The sequence below is a fragment of the Fukomys damarensis genome, unplaced genomic scaffold (genome assembly GCF_012274545.1).
Source record: "Fukomys damarensis isolate Sample0158 unplaced genomic scaffold, DMR_v1.0_HiC HiC_scaffold_19, whole genome shotgun sequence".
NCBI lineage: Eukaryota > Metazoa > Chordata > Mammalia > Rodentia > Bathyergidae > Fukomys > Fukomys damarensis.
The window spans coordinates 7751313-7767156 of NW_022900931.1; the positions used below are offsets into that span (position 1 = coordinate 7751313).

Sequence of the window (15844 nt, forward strand, 5' to 3'; positions counted from 1 at the left end):
AAAAATGAAAAAAAAAAAAAAAAAAAAAAAAAAAAAAAAAAAAAAAAAAAAAGATACACAGATAGCCAATAAGCACATGAAAAGATGCTCAGCACCACCAGCCTTCAGGGGAATGCAAATCAAAACTACACCAAGGCAAAAGAAAAAATATGAGAAAAGGAAAAACACGGAAGCAGTACCTTTGTAAACAGGTAAAGGTGGGGGTGTGAAGGCTGGGGAATGGAGAAGAAAATAAGAACCAAGACCTGTCATGTAAAGATGCAAGATCCCAAAGATGAATGTAACTGTATCGTATACCTAAAATGTACCAAAAACAATTTCATATCCAGTTGAATGGCTAAAATCAAAAAGGCAGACAATAGGAAGTATTGGTGAGGATATGGAGAAATCCTCATCCACTACTGGTGGGACTGTAAAATGAGTTGTTTGCTCGTTGCTGTTGTTTATTTTGACATAGGCTCTCAATATGTTGCACTGGCTGGTCCTCTGGGCTCCAGCAATCCTCGTGCCTCAGCCTCCTGAGTAGCTGGGATTACAAGCATGCATCACTGCACCTGGCTCTAGATCAGGTCTTTTGGTACTCAGATAATTAAAGCAAAAATAATTACAATATATGGTGGGATTTAGAACACATGTAGAAGTAAAATGCATAAAAGTTACAAAGCATGGAATGGGGTGAAACAAAGATATACAGTTGTAAAGCTCTTAAAGTTTAAAGTTCTTATCACTGTAAAGTTCTTACAGTTTATGTATTCTATAAACTGCAACACAACAAAGAAATATAGCAATTAGCTCTATTAACAAAAAGATAAAATGAGGGCTGGGATGTAGCTCAGTGGTAACACATGTAGTTAGCATGTGTGAGATCCTGAGTTCAACCCCCAGCAAAGAGAGAAGATGGAGAAAGAAAAAAGGAGGAGGAGGAGGAGGAAAAGGTAAATGAAAAGGAACAGAAATGGAACCAAAATATTTAATGAAAAAGGCAGAAAAAGAAAAAAATGAAACAAATGATGTATGAAACTAATAGAAAACAAATACTAAACCATATATGTAATTGCATTAAATGGAAATGATCTAAACATTCAGATTAAAAGGCAAGGAATGTCAGATCAGATTCTTTAAAAAGGCACCCAGTGATATGGTACCTGTAAAAATCCCACTTTAAAATTTTTTTAAGAAACAGAAAAGAGTATGCAGGCATTAAACAAAGGAAAGCTGAAGTGACGGTATTAATATCAGAAAAACTATTTCAAAGAAAAGAATATTATCAGAAATAAAGAGGTTATTTATTCACTTCATATGGGTAGAGATTAATCAGGAAATAAATGTAATTCTAAACATATACACATCTATTAACAGCATCAAAATAGAGGAAGCAAAAGCATGGACAACTGCAAAAGAATAGCCAATTCTTTAATTACAACTGGAAATTTGAACACTCAATATTGATTCAGCAAGTAAACAGCAAATCAGGAAAGACACCGAAGACGTGAACAACATTATCAACCAACTTGACCTAACTGACAATTATAGAATAGTCTACCCAGCAACAGCAAAACACATATCATTATATGTTGATATATCAACCAACTTGACCTAACTGACAATTATAGAATAGTCTACCCAGCAACAGCAAAACACATATCCTTCTAAGTGGATATAGAACATTTACCAAGACAGACCATATTCTGGGCCATACAAGTTTTAATAAATGTAAAGGATTCAAATATACCAAAAAAGAGTTCACATAGCATAACCTGAGAATGCTATCCTTAGAAAAGCCTGCTTGTTGCCTGCCTTGCAAGCACAAGGTCCTAAGTTTGATCCCTGGTATAAAAAAAAAAAAAAAAAAGGCCTGCTTTTAAGGTTGGCCCTTGGTTGGCATATGGGAACTTGAATTTTAACAGTGTTCTCACCACTCTCTAATTGATAAGGGTGGTTTACTGTGCCTAAATTATATGTATAATGTGGTTCATAATAAATACTTGCTTTCGTGGAGCCTGGAACTTTGTACGTGCTACATAGATGGTAAGTACCTACTTGACTGATCCCTGATAGAAACCATGGGATCCTAAGACAAGCTTTCCATGTGAGCCATACTTCACATGTTCTTACAATTTTTTCCTGAAGGAATTACGTCCTGTACGATTCTACTCTGGAAGTCTGTACCCGATCTTCCCTGGCACTTTTTTCCTTTGCTAATTTAGTTTTGTTTTTTTTCACTGAAATAAATCATAATCTTGAGTGCAACGACATGCTTAGTCTTGTGGGGGTCTTCCAGATCACCTGCACCTGTGGGTAGGCTCAGAGATGTGCCAGTCCCCAACATACAAAGCATGCCCTCTGATCATAATGGAAATAAATTAGAAATCAGTAGCAGCAAGATATGCAGAAACCTCCAAATACTTAGAAATCAAACACTTCGAAATAACCCACAAGCCAAAGAAGATATTAAAGATTAGGAAATATTCTGAACTTAATGAAAATGGAAACAGTTAAAGAAGTACTTAAACTATAATTTATAGCACTAGATACCTATATTAGAAGATAAGTAAATTCTTAAAGTAATCTTAGGTTCTACTTATAGAAAACAGAAAAGAAGAGCAAATCAGAAGGAAAAAGGAAGATGGGTATGGTGGAGCATTCCTGTAATCCAAGGTATCTGGGAGGCTGAAGCAGGAGAGATACAAGTTTGGGGCCAGCCTGGGCAGCTTAGAGAGTCTGTATCAAAATAAAAAGTAAACAAAAAAGGCCAGGAGGATGTAGCTCTCTGGGTTCAATCTCTAGCACAGGAAAAAAGAAGAAAGATCAGGGTAGAAATCAATGAAAATGAAAGCAGAAAAACAACAGGGGGAAAAAAAAATCAATGAAGTTCTGAGCCCACCAATAATAAACAGCAAAAGTCACCTGAGTAAAAAAAAAAAAAAAAATGTTGGAAGCCTTTGAATGAGTATAAAAATGGCTATTTTTAGCACAAAAGTAAATTGTTTCTGTATGTCACCTTACCAAAGGACCTATTTTACTATGACAGAAAAAATCAGGTCATGCACACTTTTATATTAAATATGTCAAAGAAAAAGTAGAAAAAAAATGAAAACAAAAGCTGATTCTTTTTTGAAGCACAATAAAATTAATATACTCTAGCTAGACAAAGTGAGAGAAATATAAATTATCAGGAATGAAGGGGTAACATCTCTACATATTGTGCCAATGATAAAAAGCTGATAAAGAAACATTATTAACAATTTTAGGTCAATAAATTTGACAATTTATACGAAATGGGTAAAATTCTTAAAAGACAGAAGCTACAAAAGCTCACTGAAGATAAAGAATCTGAACAGCACAGCTAAGTATTTTGAATTTTAGTTAAATACTTTGTCACAAAGAAACCAATACACTGAGATGGCTTTACTATGGAATTCTATCAAATACTGAAGAAATAATCAATACTTTGTCACAAAGAAACCAATACACTGAGATGGCTTTACTATGGAATTCTATCAAATACTGAAGAAATAATCAATTTTTTAATAAAATCTTCCAGAAAGTTAAAGAGAAGGAATGATTCCTAGCTCATTGTAGTATCAGGCCAAAAATGCTGATACAAAAACCTACAGACATTATATAAAAAAGAAAAAGAAAGAAAGAAAGAAAGAAAATCTACAGACCAATACTTCTCATAAGCATTAATGCAAAGTTTTTTTAATTCTGCAAATCAAATGTAAGAATATGTTTAAAAATATTTTAAGGCCAGTATTATATTACAACCAATGGGCTTAGTCCAAGAATGCAGAGTTGTCTGAAGTTTAAAAATCAGTCAGAGCCTGGGCATGGTGCTGCACAAGAGTAATTCTAAGCTACTCAGGAGGCTAAGGCAGAAGGATCAGGAGTTCCAGGCCAATTGATACAATGCAGTGAGATTGTGTAACAAAATAAAATTTAAAAAGATAAAAGCTGGGCTAGACATGGTGTTTCCTGCCTGTTATCTCAACACATCAGATAGATGATGCAAATCCAGGAGGATTGCAAATTTGAGCTCAATCTGGGCAATGCATGCCCTGGTTAAGTACCTGGCATCACCAAAAAAAAAAAAAAAAAGTCAAAATAATCACCATTTTAAAAGATGAAAAAAGGAAATACTATCAGCTCCAGATTGGAAAAAAGCATTTAATAAAATGCAATGTTCAGTACCAGACATGGTGACGCACACCTGTAATCCCAGCACTGGAGAGGCTGAGGCAGGAGGATCACCACAAATTCGAGGCCAGGCTGGATTACACCAGTGAGTTCAAGGCCAGCCTAGAGTATACAGCGAGACCCTGCCTCAAAAAACATAAAACAAAATAAAACAAATAATAACAATAATAATAATAATAATTCAACATTCATTTTGGACTTTTTTGAAAGTGTTTTCTTTTTGGCGCTGGGGATTGAACTCAGGACCTTATGCTTACAAGACAGGCAGCAGAACCACTGAGCTAAATCCCCCGCCCCATTTTGGATTTTTTTTTAATTTAGCAATTTAAGACTTAAGGAGGCCAGAGATTTAGCTCAGTGGCGCAACACCTGCCTCACAAGCCGCAAGGTCCTTAGTTTGATCCCCAGTACAAAAAAAAAGACTTAAGGAGAAGTTCTGTGACCTGATTACCTGATTAAAGGCAACTAAGAAGGATATAGCTAAAATCATACTTAGTGGTACAGTCCTGCCACCCCTCCCACTTCTGTTCATGGAAGTAAATGAAGTCCTAGCCAATAGAATAAGGTTGGAGACTGCAAAGTACTACTGTCTTTCTTTGTAAATGATAGAATTATATATAATTTAAAAATATAAGGCTATAAAAATACCACTAAAATCAATTAATAATAGTATAGTTTATTTAATTCATTATAGTCATAATCATATCAATAAAACAAATTATCTAAGAGGGCCTATGCTTAAGAAAAGCTTCTATGAAGGCAGAGTTTAGAGAAAGCTTTTTAACTATAAGGAAAATGGACTGGGAGCCAGAAGAAGGGAGAATATTTTATATAAATCAAGTTTTTATAAAGCAAGAGGAGAGAAAGGGAGAAAATCATATTGGAAACAGAGAGAAGATTGTATGGAAGAAGTCCAGGTTTCAAAACTAGAGAATGACAGTTGATAGGCACAGTAAGGCACTGGGCTCAGGCACAGGCATTTGGGTTTCACACAGAAAGAAAGCACAGGTTGATCAAGAAGGGAAAAGAAAAAACGGTCAGTAGGAAGTGTTCCCTGGGACAACCAGGGGCAGGACAACTGATAGAAAGCTACGTGAATGTCAAGACACAGCCTGAGGATGACTTTCAATCAGGATGGTGGTGTGGAAACAAAAATGAGAGGCTTAAAGTCCAAAGCCACAGAGCAACTGGCTTTGTAGAGATGGGATGGGGACCTGGAGATGGTGGAAGACAGGAAGGAGGGAAGGGGAAGGAGCAGTAAAAAGGATCGAGAGGTGATACGTGTCTGTACCATTACCCCATGATGAATGTATTCAGTATGTAATGCAAACATGCTAATAAAAGGCCAAAACACACACAATGCCACGGAGAAAAGAAGAGGTAAAAGACAGGGTAGTGTTTCAAGAGCCAATGTCTCTAGCTTTCTAGACTCAGGAATTGGGAGGAAGAGTTACCAAGGCGGGACCCGACAGTCAACATGGAAAGGAGTGAAGCAGGGTCCCCTCCCCAGTCTGGAGTTATGTTTTTCTAAAGCATCCTGGATGGATCTCAGACCAAAAGATGGGAAAAAGTAAGTTAAAGGAAAACAAAAGAAAAAGACACACAATGCACATTTTTTCAGTACAGCAAACAAGCCTCCAGTGCATCAACTTCCAAAGCAGATTTGCTGCATCAGTGTCCAGCCTACCTCTGGAGAGTCTGGGAAGCACAAGGTGGTGTCCAAAGTGCTGAGGCAGAGTCACAAGCTGGGGAGGGGGGAGGTAGGGTAGAGGTCCCCCTTTTAAAGTTTTCAAACCAGCCCTTACTGGCTTGAAATACGATGTCTTGCATTTTCATTCTCTTGTTCTGTTATTTCTTCAAAGAGCCTTTTTCACTGTTTTGTTTTCGATTTTGGTGTTTGAAAGTAATGTTTTCCTGCCCCAGGTTTGTCTACCCACTGTATATTGGGAGCATGGGGAATACACATCTCCTTTTCACAGTGAGCCACAGTTATCCTCTGCATGGCTTAAGTGGGAATCAAAAATTAGTTTTGTATTTTTTTTTATGGGATTGAGCCAAATTGCAAAACAGAAACAACATAAATGTTAAGTATAGAGTACTGGTATAAAAATATAAAACTTTGATAGTGAAAGAGCTGATGAATGAGTGGACGACAAAAGATTATTTTAAAATCTGTTGTCCATGGTTTCTCTAACAAGAAAGTCTGTATTTAGAAGTCTCACAGATATACACATCTGGGTAAAATATCTCTACATGAAAAGGATATCACTGAGCATCATGCACCATCAGCAGGATTTGCACAGGAGGAAAACATGCAGCTCGGTGGAGAGCAGCAGTTTCATCTTTTCCTTTGGATCTCTTTCCTCCACATTAGAACGCTGTGCCCGGCAGATGCTCAAGATGTTTCTCTTCATCTACTGACTAGCAAGCATCCAAATAAGGAAGTCTGGACCACTCCACCCTTAGCAGCTCCTAGGTTATATATTTTTAAAATAAAGACATGCCAAAACAGCACTATAAAAGTTGTAGTATGTATTAAATGTATACATTTAACAAATCAGCACTGTAACGAAAAGAATACAATGTAACTCACAAAATAACAAGATTAATAAACATGTTCACTTAGCACAAACCACAGACAGTATGATGTGAAAATCAGAATAAGTTTCAAGTTACAATCAGTATTTTCTGTCTGTAAATTCACCTCTATGACTGTTTACACCTACTACGTACAAGCCAACCCGCTGTGTGCCACAGAAAAACATAACAGTATAAATTTGTTTTGAGCTCAAAGTATCTAAGGTGAGAATCTATGACTTTTTCCTTTATGTTAAGAAACTACAGGGAATTTTTAATGATTGTCACTGTACCTATGCCAACAAGAGTAATCTAGGGCCCCATCAAACCTACTACCTTCTCCATTCAAGTAGTTTCAATTTTTCTTTTCTATCTCTGCCCTCGGTCTGTCCTTTTTACCTTTAAACAGATTTTTCCATCTTACTTTAAGATGCTGTTTCTTACCTATTCTACTTCCATTTTTATCCTTCCTTTCTTTGCTAATGTTCTGAGACAAACAACACTCACTGTTATTCTTCCTACCACGTGTCACCTCTTTAGCCATTTGTAATCTAGGTTAATAAATGAGTACAAAGAACTTGCAGAAGTCAAAATTAGTATAAGTCAGTTCGCATCTTGTGAGGGATCAGCATGAATAGAGCTTGATCATCTCCTCCCATCTGAAAAGTATCAAACTGTGAATGTGCAAAGCTGAGAAATACTGTTTTGCCAATAAGGTACAGACATCCTACAACTGCTCTCAAAAACAACTTAGTGATTACAAAATCAAAAATGGTAAGAGACACGGTAGATTGGGGAAATGGGGTAGTTAAGAGAAATAAGCAGAGAAAAACAGATGGAAGGCCCTACAGTTTGTATCATGAATGTCCCTCGAAGGCATGTGTTGAAGGCTAGCTAGGTCTGGAGTCCACAGCAGGAAGGTGGTGGGGTCTTTAGTATGCGGGGCCTGGTGGAAGGAAGTTAGGTCAGTAGGGCTGTGCCCTCCAAGGGCACCCTGAATCTTCCTCTTCCTTTCTCTTGCACTTCCCAACCACAACAGGTAAGGAGGGCTTCTTCTACCATATGTTCCCAACATGATGTACTTTTTCATTAAAGGCCCAAAAGCAACAGATAACCTACCCAGACAACCTATAACATAGACCAAAACCTCCAAAACTGTAAACCAAAAGAAACCCTTCCTCTTGAGGTGGAGGTGGGAGTGGCGCTAGGGATTCAGCCCAAGCCTCATACATGCTAGGCCAACGGTGGCAAACCTACAGCACACGTGCTGCAGCTGGCTGTATCACTGAAAGCTCTGAAAGGTTTGCCATCACTGTGCTAGGCAAACACTCTTCCACTTAGTTATACCTGCAGCCCAAGGCTTTCCTCTTTATAAGTTGATTTAACTCAAGTATTTGTTACTTGAGGAAAGCCAACTAACACAGAAGGAAAAACGAAAGAAAAAAACTGTTGAAATTAAAGGGATTAAAACAAAGGAAAATGAGCTACATTTCCCTTCAGTTTATCTTTTTTCTTCAACTCTAGTTGAAAATTCAATTAGACTAATACTAGCTCAGCAGGCCACACAGATATATGTAAAGACCTTCAAGATGTACGCATTGTTTTTCCTAGGCCATGGACCCAGAAGCTCTTCTAAATAGTCATTTCTGACTTCATCCCTTTCACTGTTCAGTGGCTGGCCCATCTGAGATGTCATCAGTACTGGCCTCAGGTGATCCAGAGGTCACTTCCTTCACACTCTGCTCTGACAGATAAGCTAACATGAGTCACCACTTTCTAATTTCACATGACAACATTTACATGGTTACAAGTAGTCTATTCATGCAAGAATATTAACTAGACATAACATGGACCATTCTAGTTTGTAGTATGTGTGTGTGCGCGTGTGCATGCGTGCATGCATGCGTGTGTGTGAAACAAAGTCTTGCTATGTAGACCAAGCAGGCCTCTACCTCCTGATCCTCTCCCCTCATCCTCTGGGATTACAGGTGTGTGTCACCACTCCTGAACTGACAATTATCCTTGAGTGGAACTTTTTAATGCCTTTATGAGTTCATATACATTGAATCAGATATTTATAAGGTCATTTCCTAATGTAGTCAAGAGTCTGAGATGTCACAGTTAACCTGTTAAGTCAGCTGGTGGCTCCCAAACTCCAACACCAGCTTCACAAAGCACACCAAACACACTCCTTCATGCCTTTGTACAGGCTGCATCCTCTGTCTAAAATGTTCCTTTCCTCCACAATGTCACATGATCTTTATCTTCCCTGGGAACATTCTGGACACCTCCCAGTCATGTTTATGACTTTCCATTTCACCCCAGCCCCACCCTTATGCTCTCTCTTGTAGTACAGCACTTGCAACACCAAACAGCACTTATCTGTGTCCACATGTCTCACCTACTTGGCTGTAAACTCCCTGGGAGCAAAGATCTCCTTTAGTCCCATCCTGATAGTCATGGCTCCTAGCAGTGTTCAGTGCCCAAATGTCCAGTGACAGTGTAGTCATGTGTATTGCTAGCACATAACAAGGTTTTTAAAGGAATAACCATTCTATTTCTACTAATAAGGGTTATCAGGATATCCACTAAATCCTATAATAACTAAATAAAACTTTCAAATTAAAATTTTTAATTATAATATTTTCTCTGTAATTTAAGATATTTACCTATTACAAGTAAAAACTTCAGAAAAAATATGGGGCTGGAGATGTAGCTCAAGGGCAAAGTGCTTGCCTAGCATGAGCGAGGCTCTAGGTTCAGACCCCAGTGCCACCCCCACACACACATACAAAAGAAAACCAAGAGGAAGAAAAAAATATATATACAATATATACACATACAGAAACATCACGTTGTATCCCATAAAGCTATCAATAAAGAAAAAGAAATACAGAAACTAGAGGCAATTTAAAAAAGAAAACTCTTCCCATATTTAATCATTATCATACTTTTGAAAAATATTTGAGACTACTATGTGCAAGTCAGTGTTACATGTGACACAAATGTGCAAAGTATTTTTATTCATGTAGCTATTTTCTTGAAAAGGATACATGACGCACAAATGTTTATTTCATTATAATTATATTAAATACTGAGGCAGGACGGTCCCAAGTTCCAGCTGAGCCTGGAGAACTCGGCAACTTAGGGGGACCCTGCCTCAAAACTAAAAAATAAAAAATAAAGCTGGGGGTGTAATTGAGTTCAATCCCAGTAGGACAAACAAACCAACGAACAAACAGCATATCTGCCAATTTGGGGTAAAGATGATTATGAAGTCATTAAAGTTGGGGTTTTAGCTCAGTGGCACCATTCCTGCCTTGCAAGCACAAGGTTCTGAGTTCGATCCTTGGTATGGAGGGGATACATGTATATATATAGAGAAGTAAGGTAACACAAACTGAGCTCTGAGGACTTAAGAGGTATCAGCTACAGGCAGGGTATGGAGCTTCCAGCTGTAGGAACAGCATGTGCAGGCCAGTACCCTCGAAGAAGAAACATGTAATTCAGGAGCTTGAAAAGGATCAGTATGATAAGAGGACAGGCAGCCAAGGGAACAGTGACAGGAAATGAGGCAGGAGACAGTAGCAGGGTCTTCACTGGGCACTCAGTAAGACAAGAATAAGAATTCAGGTTCTTACTCTTGTGGAATTTATACTCCAGAGAGGGCAATAGCAGGGTTTGGGGGTCTTGTTAACACTTTCAAGTAGGAGACAAATATGATCATATTTATACTTGTTTCTTAAGTAGACATTTTATAATGAAATATAACACAAAAGTCTGTAGCTTAAAAAGATGGTTCTCACTACAGTTTCAACAATTCTCTGAGGTTCAGAATTCTCTACATGTAAAAGAAAAAACTAGGGTTGTACACTACTAAGTAATTTATTTTACATTTTCAATAAATATTTCAAATGTACAATATGGCAGGTAGAGCATAATGTATGCTTAGAGGTAAAGAAGTGAATAAAATACTCTTGCTCTTACAAAACTGAGAATATAGTGAGACAGATCTCGAAATATGAATGTAGACTATGCTAAAAACGAGTAAAGTACTGTATGAGGAGAGAAAAATGAAACCTTCCCAGGCTCCCCCTCTATGTTAAAGGGCTATAATTTTTTTCACTATAGTTTTTGGAGTATCAATCATTTCTATGCTTAAAATATACTTGGTACTGAAGAAAATGTGACAAACCCAGGACTTTTGACTCCTACTTGAGAGACTTTTCAGTTCTGCCCTGACTCTACAGTTATTATGCATAACTGTATGAATGACTGTATGAATGCATAACTGTATGAATGCTAAGAATGATGGAACTCCTTTGCAGCTCTACTTTTGAAGTTGCTTTCAGAGCCAGTGTACAAAGCATGAAAGAAAATAAATCTCATTACCATCAAACTTCATTTTTGACCCCTCCTGAAAACCTCTAACAATTTGTAAACATGGTCAATTTTTAAAAAGCAAATCTCCAAATATATAAAGTTGTACTTAGTACATATCCACAGCTTTTTGTATGTTAATTATACCTTACCAAGGAAGTTTTCAGAGAATGAAGAAAATATGCTATGCACTCTTTCATAATTCATGACCTCTGTCCTCAAAAGGCTTATATTTTAATTTCTAACTGGAAATTAAAAGTTAGCACATAAAAAGAATAAAACGAGTACAAGAATAAAACAAGGTAGCATTTGTTCATCTCTTTAAGGTATTTATAGACTACTCACTATAGGCGTGGTCCGGAGCAGGGATGTAAAGATGAAGAAGGCAAAGGCCTGTCTTGAAAACACTGTCTCAAAGAAGCAGCCACTAATGTAAACACTACAGGACAATCAGGGAATTACTCAGCAGGTACAGGCAGATGAGAACAGTGAGGCTCTATATGATTGGCATTTGTTCTAGCTCATTAGATGCCCAATCTTACTAGTCAGTGACTGACTTATCTTTGATTACAGTAAAAATTGATAAAATATTGTAATTACTATGTGAGAAAAAGTGATACCAAAAATAATGTTCAAAGCTTTCAGACAAGACGGTGCAAACTGAAGTTTAGGGATTGTCTTGGGGTCCTCTTAAATTTTTTAGCAAGGCTGGTTAGCCTGTTTGGACAAGGAAGTGGTTCTGGGTGAGGGGAAATCATATAATCAAGAGGCCAGTGTCTGGAATTACCCAGGTCTGGCCCTTCAGCTAGGTTGAGGATTTGGTGCAGAGCTGTGGGGTTAAACATGGTAGCCACCAACCACAAGTGGCTACTGACACTTGAAATGTGGTTAGATTGAACTGAGATATATATAAGTGAAAAATTATACTCTGGATCTCAAAGACTTAATATGATGGGAAGAGGAACAAAAAGTATCTTCATAATTTTACTGATTCTATATTTAAATAATATTTTGGATATAATGAATAAAATGCCATGAAAATCAATTTCATTCCTTTTTTTAACTTTTCTAATGTGGCTACTAGAAATTTTTAAATTGCCATCTGCAGCTTACATTTGTGGCTTGCTTTCTATTTCTACTGGAAAGGACTAGGTCAGAGAACTTTAGACTGAAGAGTTTAAACCTTCTAGGCAATGAAACACCACTGACGGTTTTCAAACTGAAGTGTTTGGTAGCTTTGGGAAAGAGCAGAAAACATGCAACACTGTTTCAAGATCAGCACGGAGGCAATCAGTAGGGGTGAAACTCTAGAGGCACTTGTCAATGTCAAAAGGCTGCAAATGTCAAAGGATAAACAGGCGGCTGAGCTCGAAAGGATACAAGGTCTCTGGGAGAAGTGCTGGGCGGAGAAAGGAGGAAGAAATCAAGATCAGACTGAGATATGGGAAGAATAGGCGCACGCACGAGCTGATCCCAATCTGGATAACCAAGGCGCAACTCTCGCCCAATTTAGCAAGCTCAGCATAGTTCCGGTTTAATCTAGTCTAGTTTAGCCATGAGGGCTCACAGGCAAGTCAGAAGAGAACAGGACTGTCCTTTTCGGCAATGGCAGAGCTATCTCTCTGAGGCAAGACCTACAACGGTGCGATCAAGTACCCAAGAAGATCAGGAGAAGGTAAACAAAGCTACCAGAAACTACAGGATAATAAAATGCTTTATAAAAATCAAACAGGAAATAAAAACAACTTAGATGTACTTTGTAAAAATGTACAGGCAGGCCACCGAACCGCTGAGCTAAATCCCCGGCCCGTGTAAAAATGTTCTTATTCCCGAAAACAAAGAATGGATTTAACATTAAATTCTTAAGTTAGGCATGGCCAACCTAATCATGAGAGACATTCTCCTTTCCACTTTTCCATGTCCTTTCTGCATTTCTTCCTTTATATAATTTAGGAGGAAAAAAATGAAGCAATTACAGGCACTAAAACCACACTTGAGACTAAACCTATTCCCTTGAACTTCCTAGGTGTGTGGCTCTTGGAGGCCCTTAGAATTTCTAATCCCCAAAAGAGTAACGATGCCAACCCTGCACGGTTGAGGTAAGGATGAAGGAAAAAGTTTAAAGAGCTTGGGATGTAGAAAGCACGAAATGAATTTTAGCTGAATAGTAGCATTGCCACTTGAACAAACGGTATTGTTCTGAATTTAAAACATTTTTAGCGCTTCTACTTGAAAGAGACAAACATGTTTCTTCCCCAAGAGCGTCACATTAAAGACAAGCAACTTGGGAATTCCTTACTTCTCTTTAAATCTTACCAGGAACAACACTGTTTGAATAATGATGTTTGGGCCAAGAACTTAAAAAGTGTCAAGAACTAAAAAAAAATAAGACATTGTCTTTATCATCACTGTACTCCAAACAGCCCGTCTGATCCTGTGTTCCGGTTACCTGTGAATGAGCCTAAGTGGAGAAACATGCTATTTTATTTTAGTACCTTTCCCACTACCTACCTACAGCAATACTCACTCCCTTGAGGTGCAAAACAATGGTACAAGCTCTGCTTCTTAACCGTTTACACAACACTACCAAAAGTTCATCTAGTTTGAAAGCCAGGATCGCCTATGCTTCTTCAAATTAAAAACGTGTACTACAGAAATCTCCCATAACGGAGAAATAACGTCTCTTACTAAACTTACACAAAATGCTAAAATATGTGATTTCTATACACCACTTAATTATGGGACACTAATATTTTATTCATTGACTCGGGTTTTATTCAGAGTCAAAAACAACAAAATGGCTAAAAGATACGAGAAGACAAGGTGGGGTAAAGGTCCCAGACTGATAACCCATGCCCAATTTAAGGATGGGCTGGTCCCTGTGGCTTGGACTAGATGTAGCTGTTTCCTGGATGTCGTTAACCCCCGTAGTGTATTCGCAGGATCCGGTATTTGGCCACTATGGACTTACAACCCCGCTAATTGAACCTAAAGGTCATCAGATCAGGGGAAGGCAGCATATACTCCCGGGTAGTTTCAAGCTCTGTCATTCCTCCAGCCCCTCGCTTCTTCGTCCAAAGTCAGAACTGCCTCTCCCAGTGGCCACACCCGCAGGGATCCGAGGAGGACCGTGGAGACCCGGGCCAGGTTCGGCTGGGGAATGAACGCATTCACCCCATCACGCAGATCTCGCACGCCAGGCAGAGGCGCAAGGGACCCGTGTAAAAATGTTCTTATTCCCGAAAACAAAGAATGGATTTAACATTAAATTCTTAAGTTAGGCATGGCCAACCTAATCATGAGAGACATTCTCCTTTCCACTTTTCCATGTCCTTTCTGCATTTCTTCCTTTATATAATTTAGGAGGAAAAAAATGAAGCAATTACAGGCACTAAAACCACACTTGAGACTAAACCTATTCCCTTGAACTTCCTAGGTGTGTGGCTCTTGGAGGCCCTTAGAATTTCTAATCCCCAAAAGAGTAACGATGCCAACCCTGCACGGTTGAGGTAAGGATGAAGGAAAAAGTTTAAAGAGCTTGGGATGTAGAAAGCACGAAATGAATTTTAGCTGAATAGTAGCATTGCCACTTGAACAAACGGTATTGTTCTGAATTTAAAACATTTTTAGCGCTTCTACTTGAAAGAGACAAACATGTTTCTTCCCCAAGAGCGTCACATTAAAGACAAGCAACTTGGGAATTCCTTACTTCTCTTTAAATCTTACCAGGAACAACACTGTTTGAATAATGATGTTTGGGCCAAGAACTTAAAAAGTGTCAAGAACTAAAAAAAAATAAGACATTGTCTTTATCATCACTGTACTCCAAACAGCCCGTCTGATCCTGTGTTCCGGTTACCTGTGAATGAGCCTAAGTGGAGAAACATGCTATTTTATTTTAGTACCTTTCCCACTACCTACCTACAGCAATACTCACTCCCTTGAGGTGCAAAACAATGGTACAAGCTCTGCTTCTTAACCGTTTACACAACACTACCAAAAGTTCATCTAGTTTGAAAGCCAGGATCGCCTATGCTTCTTCAAATTAAAAACGTGTACTACAGAAATCTCCCATAACGGAGAAATAACGTCTCTTACTAAACTTACACAAAATGCTAAAATATGTGATTTCTATACACCACTTAATTATGGGACACTAATATTTTATTCATTGACTCGGGTTTTATTCAGAGTCAAAAACAACAAAATGGCTAAAAGATACGAGAAGACAAGGTGGGGTAAAGGTCCCAGACTGATAACCCATGCCCAATTTAAGGATGGGCTGGTCCCTGTGGCTTGGACTAGATGTAGCTGTTTCCTGGATGTCGTTAACCCCCGTAGTGTATTCGCAGGATCCGGTATTTGGCCACTATGGACTTACAACCCCGCTAATTGAACCTAAAGGTCATCAGATCAGGGGAAGGCAGCATATACTCCCGGGTAGTTTCAAGCTCTGTCATTCCTCCAGCCCCTCGCTTCTTCGTCCAAAGTCAGAACTGCCTCTCCCAGTGGCCACACCCGCAGGGATCCGAGGAGGACCGTGGAGACCCGGGCCAGGTTCGGCTGGGGAATGAACGCATTCACCCCATCACGCAGATCTCGCACGCCAGGCAGAGGCGCAAGGGTCCCAAGCCTGAAGCTAGTTCCCAGCCGCCGCTGGGCAGAGGCGGACGCCACCCCGCGGGCCTCA

General features: G+C 38.7%; 1 protein-coding gene across 5 annotated transcripts in view; it reads right to left on the minus strand.

Annotated features, from left to right (window-relative positions):
• Positions 1-15844, minus strand: part of Tnrc6b (trinucleotide repeat containing adaptor 6B) — a 227315-nt gene that overhangs the window by 210413 nt on the left and 1058 nt on the right. The window lies entirely within an intron of this gene.